This window comes from Triturus cristatus, chromosome 2_1, assembly GCF_964204655.1.
Source record: "Triturus cristatus chromosome 2_1, aTriCri1.1, whole genome shotgun sequence".
NCBI lineage: Eukaryota > Metazoa > Chordata > Amphibia > Caudata > Salamandridae > Triturus > Triturus cristatus.
Genome location: NC_140581.1, coordinates 426,851,005 through 426,861,683, shown reverse-complemented (window position 1 = coordinate 426,861,683; position 10,679 = coordinate 426,851,005).

Here is a 10,679-nt window from a genome sequence, read left to right as displayed (position 1 = left end):
AACGTTCTCAATCATTTGACCTTTCTATCTCTGTATAAGGGGTCATGTTCACACATATGCCTCATAATTAGGCCTGGGCGAAGCACAACGCTATGCTCGCGTAGTTTGCGAAGTTCGCGCTACTTCGCACTACGCGAACTGCACATAGCACAGTGCGAACACGCGTAGCGTAGTGTTGCGTAGTGCTGCGGTCATTTTTTGCTTGCTCGCGGTCCTCAACGTCAAGTTGGCGACCGCGAGCAAGCAAAATGACATCCCGGCGAGACTTTTTCCTTGTTCGCGATCAGCAACATCAAGTTGGCGATCGCGAGCATGGAAAATAAACCTCCCGGCGAGATTCCCAACGCGAGGAGGTCAGGTTTCTCATTGCGAGGGGTCGCGTATGCTCGCAACCGCTCGCGATGAGAAACTACCAGTTCGCGTTGAGAAAGCTTCCGCTCGAGTAAAAATCTACTCGAGCAGCAGAAAACTACAGCTCGCACTGTGCAAGATGCCATTTTCAATGATTGCACAGTGCCGGTTGCTTGTCCGCACTGTGCAATCATTGAAAACAACATCTTGCACAGTGCGAACATGTTACTACGCAGTTCGCGAAGTGCTACGCGTAGCTCGCGTAGTGCGAACTTCACTTTGCGTAGCTTCGCGAAGTGCTACTTCGCGAACTACGCCCACCCTTACTCATAATACTCATTGCCAGTTCCAGCTGCGATTGCACTGCTTATCATCTGTAACCTGTGAAACCATCCTCTCTGCCTGGCCCTTTCCTGATCTTATAACGAAAAGCATGGCTTAATTGACGTTTTTCCCTGGGCTATATTAATATTTCTCTCAGTTCTGTATTGATTGTGGGCAGGGGACTTTCAGTAGCTTTGTCTCATTGGGGCTAAGAGACAAAAGGTTTTCTCCTGCAAATCACAGGGTGCAAATGTCAAGAGCAGATACTATGGGTTCGACTGACCTTTTCTCTGCTTTCCTGGTTGCGTCATGTTATCTATGCATTTCTGGCTGTGTCTCTCCTTATCTGCGTTGCTGGGTGTGTTATGTTGCTAACAGGTCTTCACTGTGTTCCAAACTCATGTGAACATTACACTGATGTCCCTTTTACAAGATTTTGCTGTATGGCAGCACCGCAGGCCTTCCTGCAGTGCTGCTCTATGGCAAAAGAAAAAGGCAGCGCATTCCTGTCCATGCCCCAATGCAGGCACCTTTGCACCTTGGTGCAAGGATGCCTGCTTTGCAGGGGTGATTGTTTTTGTGCAGGAAGGGAAACTTTCCTGCACAAAAACAATAAAAATAGGATTTTTACTCTTTCTATTCTGCAGCACACATTAAAAGGACAAGCATTTACAATGCAATGGTCTCGGCATTGTTAAAGTTAGAGCTATTGGCATTGCTCATGACATTATTTTTGTTTATGTTTTTGCTTTTAAAACATTTAACCCCTTCGGTGCTCATGACGGAATGGTTCCGTCATGACCCACGGTTGAGCTGTGCTCATGACGGAACCATTCCGTCATGACCACGCCCGCGCAAGATTCCGTCAGCACAGCGGCGGAATCTGCGCAGCATCGAAGGGGTTAAAGAAACGGCATTGTTATTTACAATGTCAATAGCTTAATCACTGTCAAATGCGAGACCTATTGCATTTGCACCCATACACAGAGCCACACACACAAAGCCACCCACACACGCAGAGCCACTGTAGTAATCTAAATAGTAATCCCAAGGGCCACATTTACCAGTGGCCCGCAATATCAAGTCAAATAATAAGCAGTTGGCAACGTAGAAGGTTCAAGCGTTTATTGGCCACAACAGATCTCTACATAGAGGAGCCTCATCGATCTTCACCCATCAGGTGCGCCGAGGAAGACTGTTGGCCCCTTGACAAGATCACACTTATATACATAACAGACTCAGCATACAAAGCATTGTAAATGGAAAAACACCAGTTAGCCCTAGAGCTCCTAAATGAGCTCATACCATCTGCACACATAAGGTTACTATCTTCTTCAGAGAAGGTCGGCCGGGTGACTCCCTTTCGTCTCGGGCACAGAGGAATTTCGCTTAATACTCCCTACTGCAGATGTGACCTTGGGCCTCAGCCGTAAATACAATTCACCCTGTCTCTAGGCTGGTACGAGCTAAATCATACAGACGGTGTACAGAGAGAACCACGTGATCTGAGACACGACTGGTCATGATTCAAGATGGCCGCAGTATGGCTTTTCGGCCCTTTCTATCATACAAGACACAGAGACCAAATGGGTTGTCTTATAAAGTAGCTCTCGATGCATATGGCTCAAGATACTTTATGCTAACTTCACATACTGACTTGAATCCCACACCACCCACACACACAGAGCCACTCACATAGAGCAACCCACACACAAATAGAGCCCCCCACAGAGCCACCTACACACACACAGAGTGTGGTGTGCATACACAGGGAGGTGCGCCTATACACCTAGGGGGTCGATAGTGTGGCACCCTAATTAGTAATATATTTAAACATTGACATTATGGGAGAGCGCTGCGCTTGGCCCGTATCGTGAGTACTGTAAGGGATAGCGCAGAGTACTCACTGCCAGAGGCTGCCCGGGGCCTTGCGGAGCTCACCACTAAAAACATGTGGTATCAGTAGCTGGGCGAAGTGCGGGGGTGGAGGTAAATACAGCAAGCATCGGGGTTCAGTGCTGCGCTCTCTTGGCCGAGTCATGTAGCGCTAGGTGCTCATGGGGTGGCACATTGAAGATACACACAAAGGAAATATCGGGTTCAGCACCGTACTCACAGTGCTAAGTGCACACACGGTGCATGAAGTAAAGACTGGGGTACAGTACAGTACAGTACTCCCCGCCAGAGGTTACAATGGGTTCAATGAACTTGGCGCTGTGCACGTGAAGTGAGTGCTAGGCGTGCACATGGTGGTGCATACCAGGTGCACAGGTGGATACCAAGGATGATGATGTAAGTGCCAACATTAACACGACAACGGTCCAGCAGGAGGGGGGCGGGCACCGGCAATGTGCCCCGATGCCCCCTCTCACAACTAGGGACCAAGAGCCTTGCTCACCGGCTCTTCTCTTATGGGCACCCGGCCTCCCCACGATTTGGTCTCCAGCCCCACTCACCGGCTGGACCGCGGGGCTCTGACGCCTCCTCTCCGGTCTCTCCGCGACTCGGGCAGGACTGTTGGACTTCAGCGAGGAGCCTTCAAGGCTCCGTACATCCTGGGCTGCTCGCAGGACCCCACCCAACCACACGGGAGGGGCGCATGGGCTGACAGCGGCCGCCGGCTCTTCCTCTGCACTGGAGCGTGGGGTAGGCTCCCGTCCGCTCCCTCTCTCAGTACCGCAGGGCTCCCTCACGCTCACGGGAGCCATGCTTGAACCTCCGGGTTGCTGTCTCGCGCCCCGTCCCTAAGTGAGGCTTGCGCAGTTCGACTTCCAGGTCGCCACGGGCAGGGCGGCGGCTCTCAGGGTTTTCCGCGGCTCCTTCTCCTGGCAGCAGTACGGGGTAGGCTCCCGTTAATGGTCACAATTACGCGGGGTGGGCACCTGCGGTATTCACATTTCCAACAAGCGGCACAGATACGGGGTGGGCTCCCGTAGAAACACACGAGCAGTGGGGTGGGCACCCACTGCAAATTTCTGCATAAGTGCAGTGTGGGCACCCTCTCAGATACCAAGGAGGATGATGTAAGTGCCAACATTAACACGACGACGGTTCAGCATATTATGTGCAAAAAGGCATTGTATAGTTTGAAGCTATTTGTGTCAACCAACGGTATTTGCTTTTTGCTACATGCGTAACCATTTTATTCCTGCCAAGATGCTCTGTTTCCTGGGTGGGTGACCTCTTTAATTTCGTAGCTTCCCTCGTTCATTTGTTCTCGACGCCGATGACCAGGACGGTCCTGTTCGTCTACATTTCTTCTCAGGTGCCTCCCTGTGAGTGTGTCGGGCTGGGTGGGGATGGAGTCGGTCTCCTAGTCGTTCCCTGGACAGTTGCTCTCGCCTTTGTGTCCTGTTCGTCGAGTGCTTGTTTGTTTGCGGGAGGCGCTGATGGTAGCCACCAGTTGACCTCGTTCCCTGGGAAGACAGTGTGGAGAGGCGGGAAGTCCAAGGAAGGTGGGAGACTAAAGGAATCCTTGTCGATAAAGGAAGGCAAGGCAGTCCTCAGGCAGCGCAGACACCGACAGCGGCATGGCTGACACCGACCCCAGGACCCCACAGGAGCTCGCCGACTTTGTAACCATCTTTCTCCAAGGTCAAGCAGAAATGCCTCGGAGATACGCAGCCTCATTTTCGGATTCGGGGGCGTGTTTTTCTTTCTCTCCTCTTCCCATTGGCTGGAATGTTTACATTCCAGAGGAGAGAAAGAAACTAAAAAACACGCCTCCGAATACGAAAAAGATGGGGATTAAATGGACAGACGCCCCTCTCCTCCAATGGCTGGCCTCAGTTTAGGAAGCCAGCCAATGGAGAAGAGGTCGTGTTCAAGCCCCACTACTAAAAAACCTTAAATCTCGCCAAGCGAGACAGCGCAAGCGCAGCCCTCGCTAGCCGAGACCTAAAAAACGAGGAGAAATACATTTGTTTCTCCTCATAGCGCCTGAGGCGTACGTTTTTGGCACTTCCTCAGAGTCCTTGTGAATCTGGGTAGTGTCAAAAAGCCAGGGGAGTGGCTGGGAATGGCCACAGCAACACCCATTGCACGCCTCTTTAACTGCAGCCCTTCTTTGTTTTATGAGCATAAGGGAGCCTGGAGCCTTTTACTTCGCATGGCTCAGCTAGGCTACTTTTCTACGAGATTTCGTCAGCCCTAGCAATTCACGAGACTGCTCCAGACAAATCTGCTCATGACACAAGGCCCTGCAATTACCTCATTTTTCCACTGGGTGGAAACGTTACCCTGTAAACCTAATAATGGCACGTGTACGGCAAATCGCAAGTGAAAGCGTTTATGTCTGAGCCTGAATAAGAGTTGCTAATTTGTCTTTGCAGCTTGGAGTTGCAGGTACCCCGAGCCACCTCCTAATTCGAACATCAAATGATCAACCTTTCGGATAGACCAGGGTCGCTGGGAGTATGGGTGAAGGGGCTGCTGCAGCACCCCCAAGATAACCCCGCAGAAGGCCAGAAGGGAGAATGATCATTAAAGAGCCCTTTCACTTTAGTTTTTATTTTGTGGAGTTTGCTGTGAGTTCAAAGCCATGGATCTGGTATCACACAACATCTTCTGACAAACTGCTTCTTATTTTACATGAAGATTGGTGTTTAATGTTCCTTTCATTGAGTGATGTTTATGTTGACCGAGTGCCAATCTTGCTTGGGTACATGAAGGAGGATAGCAAAGGTTGCAGGATGTTAAAGGTTTTCACACACACAACAATATTTAAATACTTGCAAATTAACTTGACAATAATTCAAATGTTATCAGGAGCAAGAAACCCTTCAAACGAGGGACATTTTTTGTAAATCTGAGGTGTGATGGGAAGAAAGATTTTTCTAAGATGCAAACAAACCAAGACAGTTTATGTGTACAATGTGCAAATGATAAATATGCACAGAAATCCAATTTCTGCATGTTATTGATTGCACACTACATAGGTTTAACATTAAAGCTGCATGCACATTTCGCGGCCATGCCAATGGAAAGTGTGCTCTATGTAAAAAGAAGTACCCTAACACGTCATGCTTTATTCATTTATTTAGGGCAGTGTGCTCCAACATGCAGCACTGGACAAACACTGTTCGCTCACCATTCTTCTGCTGAATGGGCGTGGCTCATTTACTACACTTTGTGTTGCACTTGGATCGGTCACAAACAGGGCACAAGTCGTAAAAAAAGAAGTGGAGGGACTAACCTAGTTAATCAGTATGCAAGTGGCATCACAGCGCGTGGCATCGCAGCGCGTGACATCGCGGCCGTGTCATCACAGGAACTGGCATCACAAGAAGTGGCATCAGATCTTAAGCCCTCACATATATGTTTAGCAGGTCTATCATAAGTACATTTGAGCACATTGCGACCATACTTGCAAACCCTCCTGATTTAGGCAGAAGATTCACACTTTTGTATGCTACACATAAAACAATGTTACCTTTTGTCAGCATAAACTTCCTCTACCCATAGTGCTTTCAAAGAAATAGTGATATTTAAATTATTACAACGCATCGTCAGGGGTAGTAAGCGCTATATAAATGTTATTTATTTTGTGCAAATACTGGTAAACATCAACACATCTGCCATTCATACAGTGCATGCATATTTCCTAAACAGAGCCTGAACAAAGGGAAAAGCTGCCTCTCTTAAGTACATGTCAAGTGCTAACAAGATGTGAGCCTTTCTTTCCCCTGGGCTGCATTTGCTTCTAGGTGTGAGGCTCCTTACTGCTCTCAGCCAGGAGACTCCAACAAAAGGAGGCCTGATGACCCCTCAGATTCGGCCATTGTTATTGGCCCAGCAGGAGTCAGAAATAAGAGAGCCCCATCTCATCCCCTCCTGCACGTTGTTGCAGATCGAAAGCAGCTAACAATGTGCAGGCGCCGCTGAAAGTGCCCCGGTCTTTGGAAATTACACCAGGACGAATTCAGCCTCTTTTTCAGTGGGGCTCAACTTCTTGGCAAGGTGGACGGCGACCACCCTGTGAAAAAAGTGGGGGGACGCCGTCCACCCGCGTGTACTCCCCCAACTCGTGCACTGGTCACAACCCCTATGAGTTAATTGACATAACATTGATGGCAGCCCCACCCATACAACTATTCCAGCATCACTGCAATAGATTCTATCACACATTTGCCTCTCACTTGTCACTTTCTACATTTTCTCATTCAAACTGAATTTATTATAAATCTATGCTTTAAAGAAAAATCTTTTGGGTAGCATTTTTGTTTTACACGAAGGTACCGAGGGTAGAGTTTAGTATATATCTAAACTTCACTCTGACAGAAGCAAAGAACACATTAATATTCATGATAAAAAGGGAAGGAACGTGTGAACTGCTTCTTGCAATACACCAGGCCCTCTCCAGCCCTCACCTAACCTGGGGGGACGCCTATAGAAAGTCCCCGTTATGTCGGCCCTTCCCTTAGCTGCTACGGAAGTCCAGTAAGTTGGTTTCATTTTTGCAGTGTGTGTGCAGCATGCTGTAGGTTCATAAATGCTTGTTCTTCAGTGCTTGTCACTGTTGATTGGGGCTGATGGGCCTGTGTTAGAATCCCACGTCTGTTCGCTTGAGACTCTCGTATTTCAGGTCAGGGGGAGGGTCACTGGACGTGCATTGGACCCGGCACTGCTGACTAGTTTTCTGTCCTGAGCTGCCTCCTCAGGGCATCAAATTCTGCCATTCAAAAATGACTACTGTTCATCCCTTCCTAAAAATATTTGGGGACTTTATAACTTTCCTTAAAATATTCCAGAACTGGAGATAGAATAGCAAATTCGACCTTCCAGTGCCCACCACGCCCACTGCTGCCCTGAGGCTGCAGTTCAAGGCAAGAAACAGGAACGAGCTGCCCCACGGTGGGAAGAGCTGCCATCTTGTAAGGGCAGCGCACCAAACCTTCCCGCTGAGGCGGCTCGAAGGGGCTGGGTGTGCAGCGGGTGAGAGTGAGTGGTTCAATCCTTCGCATTATTGATATATTTCTTCTTTCCTGTTGAGCAACACTCCTGAATGAGCAGTGGCCCGGTTTCCTCAGGAGAGTCATATCTACAATAGATGAACATGCTCAGGGGACCTTAAGGCTTTTCTGGATGCCGGAAACTCCTAAACAATATTCTTTCTTTTTGATGGCAGTCAAACGTCTGACTGGCACCAGGACACTGTCGATAACCAATATTTATGTTAAACACCAAAATGTGAATATCGAAAAATGATGGCAGATGTCACGAAGAAAAAGGCACTTCAAAGGAAATGCACTCTTAAAAACATAAGGAAGTTATTCGAACTAAAGAAATGACCTACAAACAAATTACAAATATTTATTTGAAAAGGAATTTGGTGGGACAAGAGCTACTGTTAATGTGACTATTCCTGCCTGTAAGAGGCAAAGAAGGGATGCTATATCTTCTGTCTCCTCTGTCACCAGGGGTGATTTTCTTACTGACGTAAGTGGAGTATATGCAAAGTAGCGATACGCACTCCATCTACTTGCAAAATAATTGTCCTAAGCTTTGGTCATGTGTGCTTCTTTGAGCAGTGCTTTAATGATTTTGTGTCTGTTTAAGGAGTGTATGACGTGTCTTGCTTTACAAGGATCATTTAGCCCTCTAGCATGCCAGCAAAGGAGGTGTATGTCACATGCAGACCTGTTTCTGTTATATGTGATCATGTTATTGTAGTTGGCTCATGTATGTATTGATGAGTAAGACTATGGCATATGCCTTGACCGCATTAATATTCTCGGTATGGTCTACACAACAAGGGACTTTCGGCATGGGAGGCTCAGAGGCCAGGGCAGTGACACTCCTCTCACAGTTGGGGAGTAAATTAAGTTTACAGTGACTCCCAACTACGCCCATATAGTCTGGCGTGAGTCTATAAGGTGTAGTGGGGTAGGCACGGGTCTTGTTGGGATTGTTGTCAAATAATTATTTTGTCCCATATAGCTCTGGTGCCACTCTGGGACCAGAAGCATATATCTAGCCCCCAAGTGTGTCATCCTGTAGAAGGGTATCCTTCGGGCGAGGCACAATGCAGAGGACAGTCAGTTGTTAGAGACAGTTCAGGCATAGTGAGTGTTGATGCTAGCAATGTCAATTACACACCGAGCTGTACCATATATGCCTGTGCAGGCAGTGGCGTAACAAAACTTGAGGGGGTCCCCTCTGCAAGGTACATGGAGCCCCCCACCCCCTCTGGACGCAATCAGGAGCTCTCACACCAGGTTCTTGTGCTGAGGGGCCCCCCTGCAGCTCAGTATTACTGACGTATCTGTCAGCGCAAAAGTGGCGCATTGCTGGGGTGTGTCTGAAATAAGACGCAACTCCAACAATGTGTCCTTTCGCATGTGAAAGCTCCTGTGTCCCCCTTATGCCTGCCATGAGCCATTGGCGTCCTAGAAGTGGCGCAGTGAAATCTGATAGTAAGGCAGCGTCGTGATTGGCCAGGGGATTCTGGGAGGCTGTGTGCTTCCAGCTGCAGAGAGGACGGGGGAGAGGCAGCAGCAGGCGGTATTCAGGTAAGTGCCTTTTTAATTTTTTCATTTCGTCCCTTCTGCCTCCCCTTCTGTTCCCCGCCCGACCCCATCACCCCCGTTCTGTAGCAGCCACTACTGGAAACATAGTTCTGATGAAACTAGTGGGGAAAAGGATGAAGATGTACTTCAATCTACCCCTGATAATTTGGGAATTCATTTTAAAGAATCTACTAATATTGTTTTAGAGAGACATAAATTCTTTAATAGAGCACAAGGGAAGAATGAAAAAGATGTGACTTATGTTGCTGTGTTAAAAGCCCTTTCAGCTACTTGTGAATTTGATGCCCTGACAGACTCCCCAACCTCCCAAGGCATTTTTTTCTCAATGTAATGACGATCGTGCGCATGGCGCGCTGACTTTATTACATTGAAAATGAAAGCGAAATAGGCCGATCGGCTTGTTTCACTTTCACTGCCTACATGCTCGCGGGCTCTCAGCCCCCGAGCACGTAGGCAGATGAGAGAGGTATCATTGGAAAAGGGAGAATCTCCCCTTTTCAATAGTACCCTTGCCTAGTGGATCCTTGCTTGGGTATTCCCATTGGAGGGGGATCCCCAAGCAGGGATCTACACACTAGACACCAGGGAGGGGGAGCGGCCCCTTGAGCAAGGGCTTTTGCTACCCCCATATATTTTTGTAATGTTCTGTCTTTCTCCCCCCCCCTGGGGCAGTAGCCCCCTCTCTGCTCCCCAGTGTGGCAGAAAGCACACTAGACACCAGGGATTCTTTTCATTTGAATACTTAGCAGTGGGGCTGCCCTAAATGGGCATTATAATGCCCCCACCCTTCCCAAAAATTGCCACAGTTTCTGCCCCCCCTGGGGTGCAGATGGGGACAATAGCCCCCGATCTTCCCCAGGGAGAGGCAGGAAGCCCACTAGGCACCAGGGATTATAGTTTTTTTTTTTATAAAAGAGGGGTGGGGGCTGCACAGAATAGGCATGCCAATGCCCCCAATCCCCCAAAAAACCTAAAAGGACAGTCTTTCTACCCTCTCTGGGTTGGATGTTTCCCCCCGATCTGCCCCCGGGGGAGCAGAAAGGTCACTAGGCACCAGGGATTCTTTTTTTTTAATAGAGGGGTGGGGCGCCCACAATGGGCGTGCCAATGCCCCATACCCTAATATTTAACAGTAGTTCTCCCTTCCCTGGGAGGGAGAGGGGGTTATTACCCCTGATCAAGGCCCACTAGGAACCATGGATTTTTTTTAACGTGTAGTGGTGGGCCTGCCCAAAATGGGCATGCCAATACTCCCACCCAGCCAAACACAAAAGGGACAGTCTTTATACCCACTGGGGTATAGATGGGGTTATTATCCCCGGTCTACCCCCCCCCCCCCCCCCCCCGGGGAGGCAGAAAGCCCTCTGGACACCATGGATTTTTAAATATTTTTTTTATAAAAGAAGGGTGGAGGCTGCCCAGAATGGGCATGCCAATGCCCCCACCGCTCCATAAACAAACGGGCAGTCTTTCTGC